This window comes from Phascolarctos cinereus, unplaced genomic scaffold (assembly GCF_003287225.1).
Source record: "Phascolarctos cinereus isolate Bilbo 61053 unplaced genomic scaffold, phaCin_HiC Scaffold_726;HRSCAF=1367, whole genome shotgun sequence".
Lineage (NCBI taxonomy): Eukaryota > Metazoa > Chordata > Mammalia > Diprotodontia > Phascolarctidae > Phascolarctos > Phascolarctos cinereus.
In genome coordinates, this window is record NW_027556098.1 from 87953221 (window position 1) to 87976904 (window position 23684).

Sequence of the window (23684 nt, forward strand, 5' to 3'; positions counted from 1 at the left end):
CAGGTCTTTGCCCTGGGTGACACTGGTTCTGAGGATGGCAGGGTGGTCTTCATTTACATGATGTTGTATGACTGCATTGTCATCTTCAGAAGGAAATAAATAGCTCACAAGGAAAGACGTGACAGAGGCTCCGCTTGAAAAAAAAAACAAAAAAGCAAAATTCTCACCTTTAGGAAATAACCTGTGTCATCTTCCCATTTGTCCACTGAAGGATTTCCTTGAGAAAATAATATGTTAATAAAGAAGTGCAAATGCTCTTAGTTCCAGTGACTTCTCACAAAGCTGCTGGTTAAATGACTTGTCTTTTAAAGTTTGTCCTACTGTGGGCCAGAAAATTTCTTCATCAACCTACTTCCGTTATCTCCATTACAAGTCACTGCTAACTAATACATGTGGAGTTGTTATATCTTCTCCCTTTAGGAACAGCCTCAATATATTTTGAAAAATACTTGATAATTGTTGCTCTCCAGCTCCTCCCATTTCTCCACTCTCCATCTATTTTCTCCCTTGACTCCAAAATATAGTTTTACACCTTTATTAAAAACTAGCCTGGATCACATGGCCTAGAGGCCGCAGATACCCCACCCCTGAACTAGTCTAAATAAAGAGACTGAAAAAATTCATTTACATGGAAATACGATCATGTAAGAGAACATGACATATGCTTCTCAGGACATTTTGTTTTTAAAATTTTATTTAATTTTATTTTTAGTTCCAATTTTTTCTCCCTCCATCCTTCTATCTCCTACCCATTGAGAAAGTGAGAAAAATAAAAACCATTACAAATATGTGTAGGCATTCAAAACAAATGTCTGTATTAGTCATATTCCCAGCAGGGGAAAAAAACAATGGAAAAGAGTGAAATAGAAGAAAATATGTTTCAATCTGCACTGTCAGTCTCTCAGTTTTCTTTCTGGAGGTGGACAGCATGTTTCATCATGAGTTCTTTGGAAGTTTGGCTGGTCATTGTGTTGATCAGAGTTATTGAGTCTTTTGGAGTTGAATATCTTTTCAATATTACTGTATAAGTTGTTTTCCTGGTTCTGCTCACTTTACTTAGCATCAGTCATATAAATCTTCCTAGGTTTTTCTGAAACCATCCCCTTTATTTTTTTTTTTATAGAACAATAGAAATCTGTCACATTTACTTACTATAACTTGTTCAGCTATTCCCCAACTGAAGGGCATTCCCTCAGTTTCCAATTCTTTGCTACCACAAAAAGAGTAGCTATAAATTTTTTTTTGTATGTGTGAGCCCTTTTCATCTCTCATCTTTTTGAAGCATAGACCTAGTAGCAGTATTTCTTAGTCAAAGGATATGTATGATTTAACAGTTTTTTGAATATTGTTCCAAATTGCTTACCAGGACTAGTTCACAGCTCCATCAACAATGCATTAATGAAACTATTTTCTCACATCCCCTCCAGCATTTGTCATTTTCCTTTTCTGTTATCTTAGCCAATCTGATGGACATAAGGTAGTTTTTCAAAGTTGCTTTAGTATGTATTTCTCTAGTTCTTAGTTATTTAGAGCATTTTTTTCATATGACTATTGATAATTTTGACTTCTGAAAACTGCTTGTTCATATCCTTTGATCATTTATCAATTTAGGAATGGCTCTTATTCTTACAAATTTGGCTTAGTTCCCTATATAGTTGAGAAATAGGGTCTTTATCAGAATAACTTGCTACATAAAGATTTTTTCACCTACTTTCCTACTTTTCTTCTAATTTTAGCTACATTAGTTTTGTTTGAGTAAAACCTTTTCTATTTCATATAACTAATATAATTCATTATGCTTCCCGTGAACCTCTCTGTTCTTGTTTGGTCATGAACTTTTCTCCTATTTGATTTGACAGGTGATTTCTTCCATGCTCCACTAATATACTTATGATATCACCTTTATGTCTAAATTATGTACCTATTTTTAGCTTTATCTTGGTATATACTGTGAGATGTTGGTCTATGCCTTGTTTCTGCCAGATTCTCAGGCCATGTTAGTAGAAATTGAAATCTTAAGCTAAAAGAATGAAGCTCTAATAGTGGGATTTTAAATACCACCAGTGATTTCATATGGCACTTTCTTAGACAAGAACATCTATTCCTAGCCTTCAAGTTTCAAACGTTGCCCAAGAACAGCTCCAATAGTATTTTATTTGGCAAAACAGTTCAACATTTTCAGACACATAGCTGCTCTATAAAAGAATGTTCTTGTTCAGTCTTCTCAACTCAAAGACAATAAATTGAATTTTGAGAGTGTAGAGAATTTTACTCAAACTGAAAAATCACAATAAGAAAGCTGAGAATCATAAGCTTTAATTACCTAGAGTTCTCTTGTCATTGCATTTCCTCTGGTGACTCACCCCAAAGTTGCCTTTCTTTTCTTTTCTTTTTTTTTTTTAACAATTTATTAATTTTTAGTTTTCAACATCCACTTCCATATGATTTTGAATTTTAAATTTTTCTCCCCCTCCCTCTCCTCAAGGTGGTATGCAATCTGATATAGTCTCTACTTATACATTCATATTAAGCACATTTTCACATTAGTCATGATATGATGAAGAATTAGAACCAATGGGAGGAACCATGAGAAAGAAGAATCAAAACAAAGCAACAAAAGAAATGGAGAGCAAATACTATGCTTCCATCTGTATTCAGATTCCATAGTTCTTTTTCTGGATGTGGACAGCTTTTCCCACCATGAGTCTTTTGGAATTGTCTTAGATCTTGCATTGCTGAGAAGAGCTAAGTCTATCAAAGTCAGTTATCACACAATGTGGCTGTTACTGAGTACAGTGGTCCCCTGGTTCTGCTCACTTCACCCAGCATTAGTTCATATAAATCTTTTCAGGTTTTTCTGAAATCTTCCTGTTCATCATTTCTTATATCACAACAGTATTCCATTACATTCATATACCACAACTTGTTCAGCCATTCCCCAATTGATGGACATCCCTTCAATTTCCAATTCTTGGCCATCACGAAAAGAGCTGCTATAAATATTCCAAAGTTGCTTTTCACCAGAGTTTTAACAACAAGAAAAGCAAGAATTAGGAAGGGCTGGAACCAGGCCATTTTAAATATCATAAGATGAGGGCATGGGCAATTTAATCCCCAGTGATCTTGGAAGTTCTTCCCTAAGGGATGGAGGTTGAGAGGATAAGTCACTCCAGGAGATATAAAGCAAATAAGAAAATTGCAAATGTGTACCTTTGGAGAAACAAAGAGCCTCCTGAGAGGACTGTATATCTTGAATTAGAGAGAGTGCTTTCCTAGACACCAAAGACAGGACTGAACTCAATGGTCCCAGCCCAGGCAGGAGAACTGAGATCAGAGAATATCAGTTGTTCTTTGTCACCTGGTATTATTTGGTGTAAAGGAGACTTAATGTGATGAATACCTTGTCCTAGAGATGGGCTTTCCTGGTAAACAGAATACACATAAGTCTTGACTTGGAATTATATGAAAAAATGGAATTTTCTATTTGTGCCTATCAATTGGTCTTCCCTTATGTCCTTTCCACACAAGATACAGTATTAGGATCCTAGATTTAGTGCTGAAAGGGACCTTAGATATTATATAGTGCAGGCTTTCCTTCCCACCCCACCCTCATCATTTTATAGATTACAACCTGCCCAGGGTTACACATACGGGGAATGGTACAGCTGAGATTCCAGACTCTTGGACACAATGCTTTTCCCTCTATATCACTTGACAGAGCATAAAGTATGAGCTCTTGTTCCTCCTGAAGTTATATTTATCTATATATAGCAAGCTCTAGGAGGATAGGAACTGTGTCTTTTAAACTATTTTACCTGTTATACAATCCCTAGCCCAGTGCTGTTGGCCACTGAAGAAGTTAGGTACCCAAGAGCTGCTGTTATTGAAGACTATTCTCACTCTTGACAACAGATTGAAATTCTGCTTGTCCTTCTCTCACGCCTGCCTCTGCCTCCCAGCTTCCCCTGGCTAGGAGCTGGTAACCAGAGCCACTCACCAGTGAGAAGAGTAGGGGAGGGACCAGTCTTGGTGTGTGGTCTTGATGACTACAAAGTCGCCTAGGAGGGAAAGGCTAAGATGACCATTCCCCAGTAACAGAGTAGAATCAGTTAGTTCAAAAAATCACACCCTCTACTAAGAGGACTGTGTCCTGGGATGCAGAGAAAAGTAATTGTGCTTCCTCAGGAGCATAGAGTTAGACTGAGCCTTGGATCAGTCCCTCCTAGAGAGGGGATATGAAATTGTGGTGATATCACAAAGCCCCACTTGTCTCTCTCTCTCTTTTTTTTTTTGTAACCTCTTCTCTTGGGGACCAGCCATTGGGATGAGTGGCTGGCAGCAAGGGATTTAGAGATCTTGGGTCCTTTGCACTGAACACAAGCAGCTCTGTCTGGAAGGTGTATTAAGCACTCAATTTCATGTTGATTCTCACCAATTATTCATTACCACTACCCACCCCAAGCTCCACTTTAACTTTTCACTGGCCTCACTCAGTTTTCTACTGAGTACTTAGTAATTTTTGGCAAGCACGAAGTTTTAGTCTCAGTGGACTTTGCTCAATTTTTTTTAATTAATCAAACTTAACAAAGACAATTTATTTAAGAAAAGTTTTATTAATACATTAGTATTTGGGCAAAGTTTTTGCAATGGGTGTGAAAGGCAAACAGACATACTGTTAAAAGCCATAGAAAAACAAAAAGGATTTTATGCAATTGAAACATTAAACAAGCCTCTGGGATTTAGATGAATGACTAACAAATCCATAACAGAAATTAAATCTGGAAGATTAGATCCAGTATTAGCACCTATAATATTACCGGGAGTAGAACTTTAATTCTTTCATTCTTTTCTAGTAAATCTCTTAGCTCTTTCCAAAGAACAATGCTCTCAAACCATAATGATTAACTTAATTTCAAGGGAAAACACTGTCATGAAGAATGTAGGTAGAAGAGAAACAAATATTAAATTAGATTTTTGGGAGTTTTTTACTCACAAAACATTCATATTATTTTATCTGAACTAATTAGAAGATTCCTGTGCATCCTGAATACTGAATTCAAGAAAGGTTTATGATTCATAAGTTTTGCCAATGGAAATAGTGAAAAAAAAGAGCATATACAGTATTATTCCTACCAAATTATTTTCCCCACAAGTTATATTTATAATAAAGCCATAAGGAAAATGTTCATTATACTTGCTTATTACACATTAAGGGACTGAGCAAGGATGTCTATAGGTCTGACGGTTTAGCATCCACATTATTGTGTTTACAAAGTCTTAATAAAATGAGCAACACATACTATATCCTCCCAACATTCGTGGCAACGCAGTAATGATAAAATTCTCCAAGGAGAATCAAGGTAACTGGAAATCTCATGAAATACTGATTCACTTACTAATAACTGCTACATTGAAAACAAATTGCATTATACGTAATCTTTCCAATGAGTTTCAGTATAAGAAGCTAACAGTAGAAACAGATCTTCTGGCAATCCCGTGAGTTCCTTGAGGTCTAGGAGATGTGTCAGCAGGCCACAGGCATAACTTACCCCTCATCAAAAACCATTTCCAGAAGATAAAAACATTCTTCAACTCAGGAGAAATGAAACCAAACCTGGATATGACTTGTTGAAATAAAAAAAAAAACACCTACTAGAGTGGACAGGATAAATACTGAGCAGAACCAATAGTCCTGGTGGCAGATAAGAAATGGATTTTGGATTGGGCTGATTTACACAGTTCATTTTATTAAATTGTTTTGAATTAAAAAAGTGAAATGCTTCATTATATTTTCTCAGAAATAACTACAAAGATTATAGAGCCCTACACAGTTTAAAGGCACGAAGTGGATGCTGAGCGGCTAGATGTCATCCCACAAGCTGCATTTTAGAAAGTCCTTGGAGTAGAATGGCACCGTGGCTCTGGCAGCAGCTGCAAAGGAATGATGCTTGTCGAGCAGGTGGGGGGTATTCTGCAGTTGGCCGGTGGACAGAAGAGTCCCATTCTGAGACGGACTCTTAGACTCCATGGTTTATCATCCGCTGCTCATGCCTCGTCTTCATAAATGGTAATTTCAGTAACGTGAAGTCCTCTCTCAATTGGTTCTGTCAGAAGGAGGCCCTGGTGGAGCGCAAATCTTCTCATTCTGTTCCTGAATATATTTGGTGATTTTCTTCAGAAGCTTTTCAGAATGTTTTTCCATGCACAAAAGGAGAGTATATGCTGTCAAACAAGCTAAACAGCCTTCAAGGTAAGATTGGCCCCCAAGCTTTTCTGTTCTCCATAAAGGTTATTTAGAGTATGAGCTGTTTCTTCAAACTGCTGCCGTTCAATCCGGTTCTCCAGCTCGGTGGGGAACTTGCTCTGGAGCACGCACTGGGTGAGACTGCTGTAGCCCCGCTGGATGAAGACCTTGCCGGACACTGGCGCCTGCAGTGGCCTCATGGCGGGCGGGGCGGGGCCGGGCCGGGCTGCGAAGCGACGGACACGACAACACGGTTCTCCTCCGGTCCCCTGCGCCGGCCGCGCCCGGAGAGGCAGGTCCGGGGAGCCGGCCCGTGACAGCGGCCCCGGAGCCCCCGCCCTCCCATGCTACCCAGGCCGGCCCCGCTGAGCTTTGCTGTTGGGAACAAGTGTCATGAGTGGACAAGAAGAATTTTATAGACATCAAAACAGCTTTCAACACTTGACATTTACTAGCTACGTGACCCTGGGCAGGTCACTTTACCCCATTTCCTAGCAAAAAAGACAAAAAAAGAAAAAAGACAAAAACAAACAAACAAACAGCTATTAGTACAGAGTTACTGGGAGTCTAAAGGGGTGGTGATAGAAGATGAGGTGGTGTGAATTTGTCCCATCCAGTGTGACTTTTTTCAGAAAACGTTTTTGAACTATTTTTTTAATGGCAAAATTATTAATAGAATAATTTTAGTGAAGTAATAAAGCTTTCAATAGAATACTAGTAATAGAAGTCATATTGTTATCCATATTACTGTCCTCATCATTGTTTCTTGTTTCTTGAGGATGTACAGTTATAAGGTCCTTGCCAGCACTTTTCATGCTTAATTTCTTCATTCCTCTTTGGGGTCCACTCCTGATTCTCTGGATTCTCACTACCATGCTACAGCAGTCTCTTTACCTTGGAATTTCACTCTGCTCTTGGACTTCTCATGCTGGAAATACGTCCCTAGAGTCCTTTCCTCTGATTAGTTATTTCCCCCTAGAACCTCCATTTGAAGGAAAGTGTTCAGACCAACCATGTCTTTGTTCCTCTCTGGGCTCCATTTTGGATCCTCCAGTCTTTTCTATCTTTCCTCCTACCCTCAAATATCCCCCCACGTTTCAGCTTCCTTTTATATGTTGTCTTCTCCCATTAGGATATAAATTGCTTGAAGGTTGGGACTGTCTTTCTGCTCATAAATGTTGGCATTTATTAAGCCCCTACTATGTACCAGGCACTAGGCTATGTAAGCACTGGGCATAGAAAGAAAGGCCAAAACCAGTCCCTGGCCACAAGGAGCTCACAGGTTTTTTGTTTGTATTACCAGTGCTGAGCACAGTGCTTGGAACATAGTGAGTATTTAATAAATCCTTGTTGACTTTATTTGTCTTTATTATTCAAATGTCAGTTTAAATAACAAAAGGTTCATAATGTTTACTATTGATGTATTGACTATTATATTGCCTCAATCAGATGGGCAGCAAGCCAATCCTAAAGATAAACTAAAAATTATTTTCTCATACAGATGAGGAAAACTGAATTGGTTATGAGCTAGTCAATATTAACTCCATGGCACCCTTCTCTACAATGTCATAGCACTAAGACAAAAGTTTGCAAGTGCTCACTTTCTCTTGGGCTTGGGGTCAGAGGTTCATAGCACAGCAAGATTTCTTGGAAGCCTGATCCTGGTCACAAGCTCTCTGGACAAAGGAGGAATTTGTTTGAACCACTGAGAATATGTGGTATGCTTTAGATTAGAGAAGATTCACAGAATTACTAAATATGACATGCCAGAAGCCCAAACCAGAGACATGCAAGAAATTATCATTATTGCTAGTGTAATGACCATAATATATATAGGTTTGAATTCACCTACAGCCTTCAGTTCATGAGGATGATAGCTATAACATGGACTGCTAAGGCCAAGACTAGGTGGTAGCTCCAAGAAGAATCATTTGCCTTCCAAATGTGATCCTGGAATGTGGTCTCTCTACCTGTTGGTCAAGTTTCAGGCAGTGTATTAAACCAATGATTATCTAATAAGACAACTTGGAGTATGAAAGAGAAGGGTGGGGCTCTGTAGACAGTGGTGAAAGGTAGCTTGTTGGAATGTAAGGAAGAGAAGAAAAGAGGGGGATGGTGAAGATTAAGAGGGGGTGATTTTTTGATTGGTTGTCTCATTTTTGCTCCCCTTCAAGCTCATGAAATCCAAACGTAATATGTGGCTTTGAAGTCCTAACAAAAAGGATAGTGGCATACCTTTTCTTGAATCAGCCATTAAGTACCAGAGAACAGCCCATAAATTTCCTCTTACATGCTTTTGTCCGGAACATATATGTTCTTCCCTCCAGAAGGAAAAGAACGGAAACTAAAGCTTTGTGCTTGGGGGAAAATTACTTAGTTCTCTTGTAGAAAAGACTAACAGAAAGCTGAGAAGTTCCAAAGGTAGGCAAGTAATAAGCATTTATTAAGTGTGTAGGAGTGCCAGGCATTGTGCTCAGCAAGATGGGAACACAGACAAAAAAGACACTCTGCCCCAAGGAGGGAGAATTGCTAATTAATTTGTGGAATTATTATGACTAAGGGAATGGGACCACAAAGGGGTCCCTCTGGGTCAAGTGGGGGGCAGGAATGCTCAGTTCTTTGGATACTCCCACCTGGTTTCCATGAAAATCTTACTAATTATGAGTCTCTGAAAAGATGCCTACAATAAGAAGAGGCTCAGAAGTGGAAATACTATTTTGAGAGGTTTCCCAACTCCAGTGTTACAAAAGTAGCTTTAGGTATCTTAAAAGGGGTGTCCAAGAAATCCTTAAAAATCTCTAACCCAAACCTTTTTTATATACAAACAACAGTTTTATGTACTTTGAGAAAGTGAAGAGTTGGCATGCTGGAGGAGGGCTGGAGAGCACTGATCGCATTGCCATCAAATAAAGCATATATTAGAGCATATTCAAAGGTGACTTTAGTAACTGTATTCTCCCACAGTAAAATTATGGAGAGTTCATTTGTATATTCAATGGTAAGTAATTTTTTTTATTAATTTATTTTAAACTTAAATACTAAAGCTTAAATACACAATAAAAAAAGAAAAAGAAACATTTAAAACTTAATGCAAAATAAGAAAAGGGGGGAAAAAGCATTTCCACATGCACAGCAAAATGTAAGAGAGGATTCAAAATATACAGCAATAAATTTCTATTTCTAGAAAGCCTTTATAATAAATATTACGCATTGTGCTTAGAGTTGTCCATCTTTTCTTTGCTTGCTTATAAGTTTTCTTTTGTTCTCTGCTGTGCACTTTTTACTTTGTTCTTTTTTCTCTCTTTCCCCTCCCCTCCACTAGAATTAAGCATGGATATACATATATACATATGTATATACATACATACATACACATATAAATACATATATAGATAAATATATATCTACATAGATATACATATACATACATTTACACATACATATACTTAGATACCTAATCTATATCATACTCATATGCAGACATGCATTCATGTACATCTATGTAAGACCGTGCTATACTTATTTGTCCTCTGTTTCTCAGAAAGTGGACAACCTCTTCCTTCATAAGTCTGAGTCTTTCTATATTTTTCTAAGTCCACCAACTCATCATTTCCTATACTGCAGGGATATTCCAATCTTATCCTCTCTAGTTATTTCAAATAATCTAAAACACTATTGATTAATACAGCTGACATATTGTGTAGTTTCTCTATTTTTCTCTTTTGATTAAAACTATTTTAGCCTTTAGTCGGTCTGAGATCATGATTACCATACTTGCTCCTCTTTTCCTAACAAGTTCTACTCCTGATCTTTATTTTGTTTGTGTGTATCTCTTATTTCCTGTTCCTCCTGACTCCTCTATCTTACTTCTATCTGCTAGTTTGCCCTCCTATTATTTAACCTACCCCCCTCCAAAGATGCCTCCCTTTTCCTCCCCTTCTCTCCTTTCCCATCTAATTCCTCTGTGTCAGTTCTTCTCACACCTCATTTGCACAAGATAATTACTTTTTATTTTTTCTTAAATGGTTACTTTTTTAGAATCTCATCATACTCAGATCTACCACAATCTTTCTTTTGAACTACCGAATTCTTAGTAACAATCTTAGACCTGTGTTTTACCTTTCCTCATATAAAAAGTGAACAGTTTGCCTTTATTGAGTCCCTTGTAATTATTCTTTGATGTATGCCTTGTATTTCTCTTGGACTTTGTATGTCAAATTTTCTATTGAGCTCAGGTTTTTATTTTTTGCAGCAAAATCCTGAAAGTCTGGCAATTCATTGAATATCCATTTTTTTTCATTCAGCTTTGCTGGGTATGATATTTTCTGCTGCAACCCTAGTTCTTTTGCTCTTCTATACATAGTGTTCCAAGACCTGCAGTCTTTTGGTGTAGCCACTGCTAGGTCTTGTGTGATTCTAATGGAGGCTCTGTCATATTTAAATTGTTTTTTTTTCCTTATTGCTCTTAATATTTTCTCCTTGAACTAGGGGTTTCAGAATTTGGCTGTGATATTCCTATATATTTTCCTTGTAGAATCTCTTTCAGGTGGTGATCAGTGAAGATTTCTATTTCTACTTTCTCCTCTTGTTCTAGTGCTTCAGGACAATTTTATTTATTTCTTGTATTATCATATTAAGATTCTTTTTTTTGTTGTAGCTTTCAGGTAGTCTGATTATTCTTATGTTTTCTCTTCTTGATCTGTTCTCCAGATCAGTTGTTTTTCTTATGAGATGTTTAGCTTTTTCTTCTATTTTTTCATTCTTTATTTTTTGTTTTATTATTTCTTGGTCTTATAACTTCACTGGCTTCCTTTTGCCCAATTTTAATTTTCAAGGAGTTATTTTCTTCCTTAAGATTCTGGATCTCCTTTTCTAGTTGGTTGACTTTCTTTTCATAATCTTGTTTTTCTTGTTTTTATTTTATTTTTCCTGTTTTTACTGTTCTCACACAGTAAGATTATGGAGAGTTCATTCATATATTCAATGGCAATTTTTTTTATTGTTTTTTTTTTTTTTTGGTGAGGCAATCAGGGTTAAGTGACTTGTCCAGGGTCACAGCTAGTAAGTGTCAAGTGTCTGAGGTCAGATTTGAACTCAGGTCCTCCTGACTCCAAGGCTGGAGCTCTATCCACTGTGCCACCCAGCTGCCCTGGTAAATAATTCTTAAGAGACTTCAAAGTATATTGCATAAGGTAACTTTTTGGAGTGGGAGTTCAGGTCAGGGGTGATGATCAGCATGTCTGATCACCACAGTCTTAGAGCTTACTGGATTTCCCTAAGGCTGCTTTCTTGATTACTTCTCAACTCCATGGACAGCATAAGCCAGAGTGTGTTCTGAAGCACTAACCTCACAGGAGCTCTGATTAATGACCCTGCTGCATTTTTCAATGTCAAGGAGGTCTTTATGTTAGAAACATTTAGGCTAGGAGATAATTGGAAGGACAGCTCATCTTAGCATCAATATTTTTGAATGTGACCTTTGGTCCCAGAAACTCACAAATGTGGGTAGGTAGATGACATAATGTTTACTGAAGGCATGACTGCCTTTCTACTTACTCTTCCAGCCACTTTTATGATGAGTTCTAAGTTCCTGCTGGATTTCCTGTAGTAATTGTGTATTATCTAGATATACCCAGGGAGATAGAGAAGTTCCTTCTAGTGTTCTCCCTTGGCAACCTATTGAACTGATGTTTCCCAGGCTTGAAAGTGGAGATCTGGATTTTATTTGCCTACAGAAAGGGTAACTGGCCCAAACATTTATTCATATGCAAAATGCTTACTCCATGCTTACTTATTAAATGTGCAAGGCACTGGTCTAGGTGCTATGATAGATAAAATAATGAAAAAGACATAGCACCTGTCTTCACAGAGTATAATGTATAATAGATTGGACATGAAGAGAGGCAGGATCCCATTCTCCGTGTTTGTCAAGAGGAAGTGTGATATATAGACATACCTCAGAGATTTTGCAGGTTCAGTTCCAAACCACTGCAATAAAACAAATATCACAGTAACGCAGGTCAAACAAATTTTTTTTGGTTTCCCAGTCCATCTAAAAGTTGTTCATACTATACTGTAGTCTATTAAGTGTGCAATAGTATTATGTCTAAAAATGATTAAAATACATTTTATTGTTAAAAAATGCTAACCATCATCTTCAGCAAGTCATAATCTTTTTGCTGGTGGAGGGTCTTGCGTTGATATTGATAGCTGCTGGGTGAGGATCCGGGTGATGGTTGCTGAAGATTGGAGTGGCTGTGGCAGTTTCTTAAAATAAGATAACAATGAATTTTACTGCATCAATTCACTTGAACCCTTAGAGACCATTGTAGGATTATTAATTAGACTAATTTCAGTATTTGTTGTGTCTTAGGGAATAGGGAGGCCCGAGGAGAGGGAGAGAGAGACAGGACAGCTGGTTGGTGGAACAATCAGAACACAACATTTGTCAATTAAGTTTGCCATCTTATATGGGGGTGGCTCACGGTTCCCCAAAGCAATTACAAGAGTAACAGCAAAGATCACTGATCACAGATCACCATAACAGATTTAATAATAATGAATAAGTTTTAAATATTGGAAGAATTACAAAAACGAGACACAGAGACATGATATGAGCACATGCTGTTGGAAAAATGATGCCAATAGACTTGCTCAATGCGGGGTTGCCACAAACCTTCAATTTATAAACAAAACAAAACAAAAAACACAATTATCTTCAAAGTACAATAAAGCCAAATGCAATAAAATAAGGTGTGCCTGTGTTGGGATAAACACTGTGTCTAAAGTCCTGGGTTGGAACATAGGTTTGGCCTCACTTTTTCCCATCTAATAAATGGGCTAAGGTAGGAAAGAGTCTGCACTAGGTGATTTCTAAGATCCCTTCCAGCTCTAAATCTATAATCCTAATACTGAGTCTTGTGTGGAAGGAACTTAAGGGAAAACTAGTCAGTAAAGAAAAATGGGAAATTCCATTTTTCACATATAGCTCCACGTCCAGGAATCTTGTGTATATTGTTTACCAGGATAAGATGGTCATCAAATTAAGTCTCCCTTACACCAAGTGATGCCAGGTGACAAAGGACAACTGGTACTCTGTGATGTCAGTGTGACTTCAGATCCCTTGCCTCTCCTGGGACCACTGGCCTCAAGTCCAGCTCTTGGTGCCTGGGGAAGATCTAGTTTTCTCTGCACCTCAGGATATACATAGTTTGCTCAGGAGGATCTTTATTTCTCCAAAGAGACAAATTTGGGATTTTCTAACTCTGTTTTTTGGTGGGGAGAAGGGGAGGAAGGATTTATTCTTTTAATCTCTAACTCTTCTTTTATGATGCTTCATTATGTTTCTAATTTTTCAGAGACTGATATAAAATCTTCCACACTCTTAAAATAAGATTCATTTTATTGACCTAAGACTACAGAACCAGAAAACTTTTTTTTTTTAGAGAAGCAGTGTGTCTAAAACTGTGGTGCTATTTTACCAAAATTAATTAGAGCTGTTTTGTGGATTCCATTCTTGTCTTAGAAAGCTCCATGTGAGATCATTGGGCAATAATTGAAATTCCATCCTAAGAGTTTCACTCTTTTAGCTTATGATTTTGATTTCTGCTAAAATGTCCTGAGAAGGATATGTCATTCGTCTCTTCCGCTGATCTTACTTCATGTAAATAAGGTGGTTTTTTTTTTTGTAAAAGTCCCTTTGTTTAGAGTAGTTTTTAATGAAGAGTGTAATGATTGTGCTTCGGAGTTGGAGGAGAAGGTAGGTGGGGAATGGAGAAGTGTGAGGACCCAGAGGGCAATGACTGAGTAGGAGGTAAGTTCAACAGATTTTCTGGGCTAGAGCTTCAAAAAATAGTCATTTGACTAATGTCCTTTTTAAGGAGTCATTAGAACCTAGAATACTTTACACTTTTTTACTAACATTATTTTCTCAAGGAAATACTTCAGAGGACCAATGGGAAAAAAACGGAGGTTATTTCCAAAAGGTGAGAACTTTGCTTTTCAAATGGACTGCTGTCTGTGATAATCATTTATGTTACTGTGACCACCATCATTCTCAGCTAGCTTGGCACAGTAAAAGGAATTAACTGGTGTGGAAATCAGAAGAATTGGGTTCTAGTCCTTCCAGTGTCGCTTCCCAGCCATGTAACCTTGAACAAGTCAGTTTGATGCTCTTCACCTTAATTTCCCAGGCTTGATTCTTGTCTTCACCACTTTTGCTAGTCATATGACCCTTTCCAAGTACAAATTAACACTTGGAATCTATGTTTCTCATCTGTCAAATGGGAATGATCCTGTTTGTCTTCCATGCCTTGGCTCTTTCATGGATCCAAAGGAACAGCGGTACACATGGGCACTTTTATACGTGAAACCTTCAAGGTTCCATATAAATGCAAGGTGTGGATGTGGTTTGATCTTGGCCACTCTTTCCACTATTAGACACCACAGGATCGTAGTAAGTTTAGCACTGGAAAAAGACTTCAGTGTCTAGTCCCCTCATTTTATAATTGAGGAAACTGAGGCTGAGAGAGATTAAACGACTTTCTCAGGGTTGCACAAGTAGTAAGTGACAGAGACAGGATAAGAATCTTTTACTCTATCCACTTTCCCAGGCTGCTTCTCAAGATGCTGCATGCATCTTAGTATACCTTAGCCCTTCCTGTTCACTCTTGCTGTGTAGTATTTTCCTCAGCCGTACTCAAATGGTTTTTCCTTTTTCTTTAGCATCCTTGCTGCAGGCCCCTCCAACAAACTTCCATAACCAGAATAACTCAGTGCTACTGCCATGTCTACCTCATCGGATAGCACCACCATGGGAACCGGACCACCTTCCCAGAACTGAGAGTATGATCAGCCTCAAAGACCAGCCCGGCTCCATCTAATTAGCACTTCGTTCCTCTCACAGTACTATACCTATGCCTGCATCCTTACTTTGGCATAGGTGTCAAGCCACAAATACTGGGCAGTTGCCTTATCTAAAACACCAAGGAATGATGAGCTCATTTCTACCTAAGAAATACCATGCCAATGCCTTTGGGTTAACCTTACCTTCCCTTGACTTTAGGACAAAAGTAACTGTTGAACACCTAACAACCTCTAAGCAGTTTGTTATGCCTCCTCTTGTGCCCGTCCACCAATTAAAGACTTCAGTAAAACTCAAGAACCATCAGGGGGCTACTTCAGGCACTGACCCACTCCCAAAGATCTCACCAGGTCATGACTATCAGAGTAAGCAGAGGTTACCGTGCCTCAAACATCAGCCCCAACCTCTGGCATCCTCCAACCATCGGGTTACAGCAGCTCCACCATCCACAAAACGGAAGAGATCCAAGACTATGAATGAACCCTCAGTGCCTCCTCACTCCCAGACCAGTTCCTCATCAGTGCCAACAAGCAAGAGTCACATAGCAGAAGTTCATCGGAGTTGTAGACGCCAGCTCAAGATTGCAACGGACCTGTTAGGAGGATTTGACCTCTGGCCCAAGGATGTTGTCATAAAGCCACCTAGTCCTGAAGACCATTCCAACACCACAGATTCAGAAAAAACATCAGACCAACCCTACCCTGAAATACCCCCAAAACCTGTCCCATTTTTAAAATTCCTGAGTTCAAAGAAAGAACGACCTATTCTCAGAACCTCGGAAACAATTATACTTTCTCTAATCTTTAACAATAAGTCCAGAGACAAGCCTGCACCTTCATCATTTGCCAAATTTATCAGTAGAGGCACAAACACAAATGTACCATGGCCTCAAAATAAGAATACATCACCAGGTCCCAACCACCAGACCAGGCTAAATGCTAGACCATCACCAGATTGGCCCTGGGCCAGAACAACATCTGTTCCTTTTCTCCCTCCGAAAATCTGGGAGACCTCCATGCCCCAGACCACAGTTACATGGCCTGACCACATAGCTGAGGCTTCCCCAGGCCCTGATTACAAGGTGAAAGACACATTTGGGCCATCACTACATCCTGTCCGCCCAGTTATAATACCTTTACCAGGACGTAATCAGAGTGGTGAGATTCCACCAGGTATAAATGATCAGGCCACAGATCCTTGGGGACTGTATTATTGGTTTGAGGTTTCCAGGGGCCAAGGACATCAAGATTCAAGCTCAATGAACCAGAGCAGTAAGCCTGAGGCATCTGCCTCTAAAACACCAGTTGTAACAGTACCTCCCCTTAACAGAGTCCACACCTAGTCCTAGGTTGTTTGATAAGCCCTCATTAATAGCTAGTGATCATAGGTCCAGGGATCCATTTGGTCTTGACCAGCATATTAAGGATCCAATATATCCTTATAACTGGCTCCCCCTATCAATCTTCTCTGAACAACCAGCTGAGTCTATTATTGGTCTAGACTTCCAGGCATTGTTGGAACTGGACAATCAATGAACACATAAACTAAAACCTGATTCTCAGGTCCTATCTCAACCCAAGCCAAATGACCAGGCCATTTCTCCACCCGTCCTGAACAACCAGTCTGAGCCTGCCCCAGATGACAAGGCCCGGGTCACACTTCCTTCTGACTCCGACCTTTGGGGTAAGATGTCATTGAGGCCAGATGACCAGGTCTCACATCTGCCTACCACTAACAAACTGGCTGAGGTTGAATCAAAGTCCACCACCACCCAGGATTTACCACCCATAGATTTGGAAGAGCCAATTATACAGACTTCACTTCTATTCAACCCCAAAGAGAGTATTACTCCTTCATCTGCTCCCAGTAACCAAAAGGATACTCCAACAGGCAATGGCTTCCACCAGGCAAAGGAGGCATTGACCTTTGACTATGAAGATGAGGCTCAGTCTGGGCTCCAATATCAGAACTCGGCTGTACAGAACAAAGAAATCCCATGGCATCTGAAGTACATCAAACCACACACCATTGAGGGAGGCACATTGTCTGCTGAAACTGTAAATGCCATCATTGGTTCTATCCCTGAGAAGAAAATAAAAAGTGATATGTGTAAGCAGATTCTCTTGCGGCGTATGAAGGAAAGTCCCCCTAAGAGACCTGGTCAACGTATGTCATTAAGATATACAGTCTGCTTAGAATGTGCCTCCTGGATCCCAAATGGCTGTCCTCACGTTGAGGTAATGAACCATCTTTATGAAACAGAGTTGTTGGCCATACCTATGCCTCTGCCAGGTTCTGAAGAGATGGGTGTGAAATCTGTCCTACGAGTGCCCCAGAAAAAACCCTTCTTCTTTTTCAGTATGTTATTCCCTGAGTATGAGATGTGTTGGCCATCACATAGTTCATCAGACTTACCATCATCCTCAGACACTGAGCCCTATGGATGCCCCAAAGTCACCCGGATTCACCCTTCATCCTCATGCTTAGAGACTGAGCCCTGTGGATGCTCCAAAGTTACCTTATTTGACTTGATTCTTGGCCAAGATTGGCAGCCATCAGAGAAAAAATCACCTAGACTTCAACTGGCAGACATAGATGAGATGCTCATAGAAAGTGAAGATGATGCAAAGGAGAAGTTAAGGCAACTTGCAAAGGGTTTCAAATCTCTGCTGGAGAAATTTGAAAAGCAAATGAAAAATTGTTAACAATCTTTTTCCTTAAAAATGATTGTCCCCTTGTGTGCCTTTGAAACCTATGTCTGACTTTGTGTCTCATTTATATTTTATGTAGTTAAACAGGGAGACATTGAGCCTGTCTTTCTATTCATGACATAGGCCATCAGGAGCCACTTCCTGGGCATGCAGAGGGAAGGCACCCCATGTTCTCTTGGCTTCCTCTCATAACCATGTTCTAGCTTCCAGTTAGATTGCATTCAGACTGAAGAGATTTACACTTGACAGAAAAGCCATGCTCTCTACTTTCTCTTCTTCCTTTACCTTCCTTATAAGGTTCAGTAAAGGGAACACCCCTCCCCCTCCAAGGTATCCATTCACTTCTTTATTATGACCCTTTCTTCCCCCAAACCCACTCATAATACTCATCATTCCATATTTTACTATTTCATAAAATCCATGATATCATCAGTGTTAGCATTTCCTCAAACAGAACATTAAAAATTGGTAAACTTTAATGGTGGCTAGTTCTCATTGCCTTCTATTTAGGTGAGAAAAACAACAACAACAACAACCCAAAACTGTCTTCTGGCTTAGAACTTTCTGGTGACGAAGCTATCCAGACACTGAGGAGTTCTTCTCAACATACTCCACATCTCTGGGTAAATACTTAAAATCTTTCTAGCCTGGTATAGGCCCTGCCAGATCAGACACAATCTCTGAGAACCCCATGCTCATCTTTACCGTGTAATAAAATAAAGAGTTGGATTTAGTGGAAGCATTTTTAATGGGAAGTAGAAAATAGAGACTAATCTTTATTGTTGTATGGATTTTTCTTGATGAGCCATTTTCCTTACTGGTTTCTCTGCAAAATGGTGATACAGCTACTTCCTTCTCAGACCTGGTACCATTAATTCTTATTACATAGAGAAAACCTGTCTACTTCATGAGATGCTACTTCCTGGCTATGGGCAGACCATTAAAAGTCTAGTCCATAACTTCCTTTTAGGATTCTGAAGTCATCTGTAATTAATAGAGTATAACCTAAAAATAATTCTTTCTTATCAAACATAAAACACCTCGTGGCTACAGTATCTAAATGGTTTTTTGAATGGTTTGCAGGGTAAAGCTAAAGGTTTTCAGGTTTAAATGTGTCATTCCTCCTACTTCCTCATCCCCAGGAGAAATCCAGCCAGATAAGCAGCAGCTGGGAAAATATGGGAATCTTCAATTATCATGGTCTCAGAACACATAGAGGTTCTCTGCCATCTGGATCTTTGTTTCCCTAAGAAATGTGAAATTTGTTTTCCTGGACCCTTGCCCATCACAGAATAAGCAGTGGTGATTTCATGATTTTGGGTGAGAGCAGGACCAAAACAAACCTACTGCTGGAGCAGCTCGCAGAGTAGTAAAACTAGATGGGTGAGTAGGGAAGGAGGTGATTGTGACTCGGGCAGATGACAATCAGAGAATAGGTCTCTGTGGAGATGGGGGAAATTATTTATCCCCTGCCTCATATCACAGATCTCCTTTAGTAAAAAATAGCAATACCTTCTACATAAATTAATGCTTACCTTGTATGATTTGCTGTGAATGGTTTTTATGTGAATTTGATTAAGGTGAATTTTAATTAAATGTCATTTTAAAAATATTTGTGTTGTGTTCTCTTGTATTTGTTCAAAGGCAGAAAAATATGTGAAATGGGACCTCGAAAGAAGGATGTGACAGTTGTGGAAGGGTAGGGACTTCTGGGATAACCTTGAGCCATCAAGGATCAAAGATGGGAATAGTGGGGATTTGGGGGCTAGAGAAGTAGCATTATCCTTGACTAAATTCTGTGTTCTGATTTACTTGCTTTTTTTGTCTGTGTTTAGTAGTTTTGCTTTTCTAACTGATAACTTGAACTGTTTGTGTTAAACAGATCTTAGAGATGGATTCCTGTGGATAGAGATGCAATGGTTAAAGACCTAGCTAAGAACAGGGGTTCAAGTCCCACTTCTAGCACATACTGACTGTGTAACCTGTGCAAGTCATTTAAATCAATAGTTCTCTAAGGCTATAAATTGCAGAAAAGGTACAGATCTGTACTGGTAGAAGTAGCTTTTTCACTCAAGAGTTCCCTATACCAATGAAATCATGTGTATGTATAGATGTATGTGTGTGTATTGGGGTGTGTGTGTGTGTGTGTTGTGTGTGTGTGTGTGTGTGCGCGCGCACGCATGCCTGTACAAGCAGAAGCACAGCTCTAGAACATAAAGTGTAGTCCAAGGATGATGAAGTGTGTAAGAAGGCAAAGGAAAGAGAGATGGAGACAATTTTTGAGCTTGGCCTGGCTAGATTTTTTTCTCTGGAATAATTTAGTTGTAAAATACTAGGGAGTGAAGAGGAAAGGATAAATATTTTTAGCTTAGAAAACACAACCAAAACGTGAGAAGATTTTAGCCATAAGATCACCTCAAAGGAAAAAAAATTCAGAAGACAAGCAATGGAGAGAATCCAATACTATAGTCAATAAACAAAGCATTCATTTAGGTTACCTTTCAAAAGGTGTTTTTTTTTTAACCACTCAAAAAAATTACGTAGCACAGTTTGCAGGTAGACCAAGGGTCCAACCCTCTATTCGCATGGTTTATTCCGTAGTAATTTGTGCAGTATGTTATATCAGTATTCCAGAAAGAAGCATTTAAGATATTGGTTCCATCCAGTACATTGGTTTCCTAAATTGAGGGAAAACCATCTAGCCAATGTCTTTTCATATTAGGTACGTTCCTGTAAGGAAGCAAAGATGACACTTACAAGAGTGGTCATAATTAATAGGTCACCTTTACTCCAGTAAGACTTGAATCTAAAAAGAATAGAGCAGGATTGTTATATTGAAGGATAGAACTGAAAGGTCATAGGGTCATAGGTCTAGAGCTGGAAGGGACCTCAAAGGGCAACTAGTCCAACTCCCTTATTTTACTGAGGAGGAATGGTGAGGCCTGTTTGCCTCAGTTTCCTCATCTGTAAAATAAGCTGGAGAAGGAAATGACAAACCTCTCCAGTATCTTTGCCAAGAAAATGCCAAATGGGGACATGGAGAGTCAGACACTACTGAAGCAATGTACACACACATCCCCAGTGCCTAGCTCAGCACCTGAACACATAGTAGGAGATTAATACTCAGTGATTTGTTGAATGGGTTTAAAAAACAAACAAAAAGAGTGGGATGATGTTTCTTGCTACTTGTTTCTACTTGTCCACAGAAATTAAAACAGTTTAAACCTTTTGGTATGAGGGAATTGGTGGTCTAATGGTTAGGATTTGGCACTTTCACCACCACAGCGTGGGTTTGATTTTCAGTCAGGGAAACTTTTTTGATTTAGGGCAGCTGGGTGGCACAGTGGATAGAGTGCCAGGCCTGGAGTCAGGAAGACCAGAGTTCAAATCCAGCTTCAGACACTTATTAGCCGTGTGATCCTGGGCAAGTCATTTAACCCTGTTTACCTCAATTTCCTCATTTGTCAAATGAGCTGGAGAAGGAATGGCAAATTTCTTTGCCAAGAAAGCCCCCAAATGGGTCATAGTCAGACATAACTGAAAAATGACTAAAACAACAAAAACAATAGCAGCTTCTTAATTTTGAAGGGAATTTGGGAATAAAAACGAGGCTGGTGAAGGAGTTCCTAACCGAAATGATCCAATCTGTCATCAGTGGTAGTAAGAAGGGGTGTTGAGGGGAATGATAAGTTTGGATCTGTTCTCGGTCTGTAATATGTACCAAGAAGTACAGAGATGATGAGGTCTTGAATCCAGTCAGACACATGAGGAATGAATTTCATTGTCTCAACAGAGAGGAAATTCTCTTGATGAGCTGATAGACTGTTTCTATGAAGGGATGCACGTAAGACTGAGTGGAAACAAAATTACTGCTTTTGAAGGACCTGCTTTCTTGACAAGGGTGCTGATCCATATTCCTTCCCTTCTCCAGCCCTTCCCTAGAGCCACATTTAAAATTTGGAATTGGCTGTCTTTCCTCAAGTAAACTCCTTAAATTTGGGCTGTCAGATCATAGTGGACTGGGAATCTGATGCTTGTCTTTTTTTTTATCTCAAAAGGCTTAAGAATAAAATAAAGAATAAAAGCCTTCTGGTTGTTTGGCTCCCATTTGCATATCAGATTCTGACTTTAATAGTCACAGAACCCAGGTTATCAGCTGTCATATTCTATGATGGCTGTGTTCCTCTCTAGTGATCCAACCAATGGACTTCATGCTCTTAAACTAGTCCTTTCTAGAGATTTAGACATCTCATCAATTCCCAGGAATACATATACCAAAGAATATCCACCAGTTGGTTGGAAATTACAGGAAGAGAGAGAGTCATCTAAAGGAATGAGCAGTTAGATGGGGGTCAGTAAACCTGGGCTCCAAATACTAGGCCAAAGGTATAGCTGTGCCATTAATGGGCCAGAGTCAACAGACAGACTGAGGCTTTACCAGAACCTAGGGACAGGTCCCTCAGTTTGTCTACAATGATGCCTTAGCCAATGTAATGAAGATAATTGCACCATAATCTTGTCCAGACCGCTGGTCTGGGACCACAACAATGGCAACCTTAGATCTGGGCCACAGGGTCAAAGCTAAAGTTTCAAAGCTTCCATTACCACCACAATCCCACACTATCCCAGGAGGGGCTAGGGGGACGAGATAGCTTCACTGTTATGACACTCTCACCCCTACAGAAGACCTGGGCTGGAATCTTATCATATCCTGTTCTTTGAGCCAAGGCTACAACGTTAAGATCATTGTGCTCCAATCTTTAGTTTACAGCAAGACCTCTATGGCATCACTGGTCTCTGCCATTAGGCCAAGAGAACAGCTCCACCATCATTGGTCTAGAGCCACAGCTGATCTTTTGTTGTTCTTGGATCCCATGATAGAGGCTGCTTTCTGGCTATTTTCCATGGCTCTGTTCATTCAGTTCAGATCCCATTGTGCATTTACAAAGGTAAGAGACATAACTACATCCTAACTACCAAGAGATTCAGAGGATTCTGCACCCTTGACCAAGTCAAGTAATGTCATTAGGCATGATTTTATTGAGTACTAATCACAGGGAATTGGTCTTAACTTAGGGGTCATACCTTAATCATATTATATTTATCATGCCACCATGATAAAGTCAAAACTTGCTGGATATTGTCCCCTATCCAACAGGATGAGTCAAATTTCACCTATTATTGACCACCGTGCCAAAGCTACATTGAGTTCCAAGCCTTGAACTGAAGATCCTTTTCCCCTGAGCATAGGACCAATGTTTCATTGGGACTTTACCATCAACCATAATTCCACCAGAATTGGACTTCCAGTAAGAGGTTGTACCTAGACCCAGCCTCCAGAATTAGTCTACACCAAGTCTCAAGTGAAGGAGAAAACATTCATTGAACTTAGACTATAGAATGAAATACTCAGTAAACTTCTGCCTCCAGGGCTAAAATACCATTTCTTATCTCCCCTCTCTCCCAACTGAATAAATCTTAAAACATTGAGTTGAGGGCTTTGTTAAGTGTTCTTTTCCCTTGGTCTTGTGCAATTTGTCCCAGGAACTAAATTTGCTAACTAGAGCTCTGGTCCTAGATGACAATGGCCAGTTGGTACACAGAGATGTCAGCATGACCATAGATTCCTTATCTTTTTTTTTTCAGCCAAAGACAAGGTTTATTAGAACATTTGCCATATTGAGCAGACTCTTAGGGAGTCTGAATGTTAGTGAGCTATTGGCTAGATTTTAAGAATCTAAGCAATGGCTAGATTATAAGAATCTGAGCAATGGCTAGATTGTAAGAATCTAAGCACCTTAATGGAGACAGGATGGACCTTATATACAGAAAGACTGTGGGAGGGATCTAGGAGTGGCCAAGTAGT

At 39.3% G+C, this 23684-nt stretch overlaps 1 pseudogene; it reads right to left on the reverse strand.

Annotated features, from left to right (window-relative positions):
- Positions 1-6045: 6045 nt before the first annotated feature.
- Positions 6046-6444, reverse strand: LOC110217506 (golgin subfamily A member 7 pseudogene; annotated as a pseudogene).
- Positions 6445-23684: the final 17240 nt, after the last annotated feature.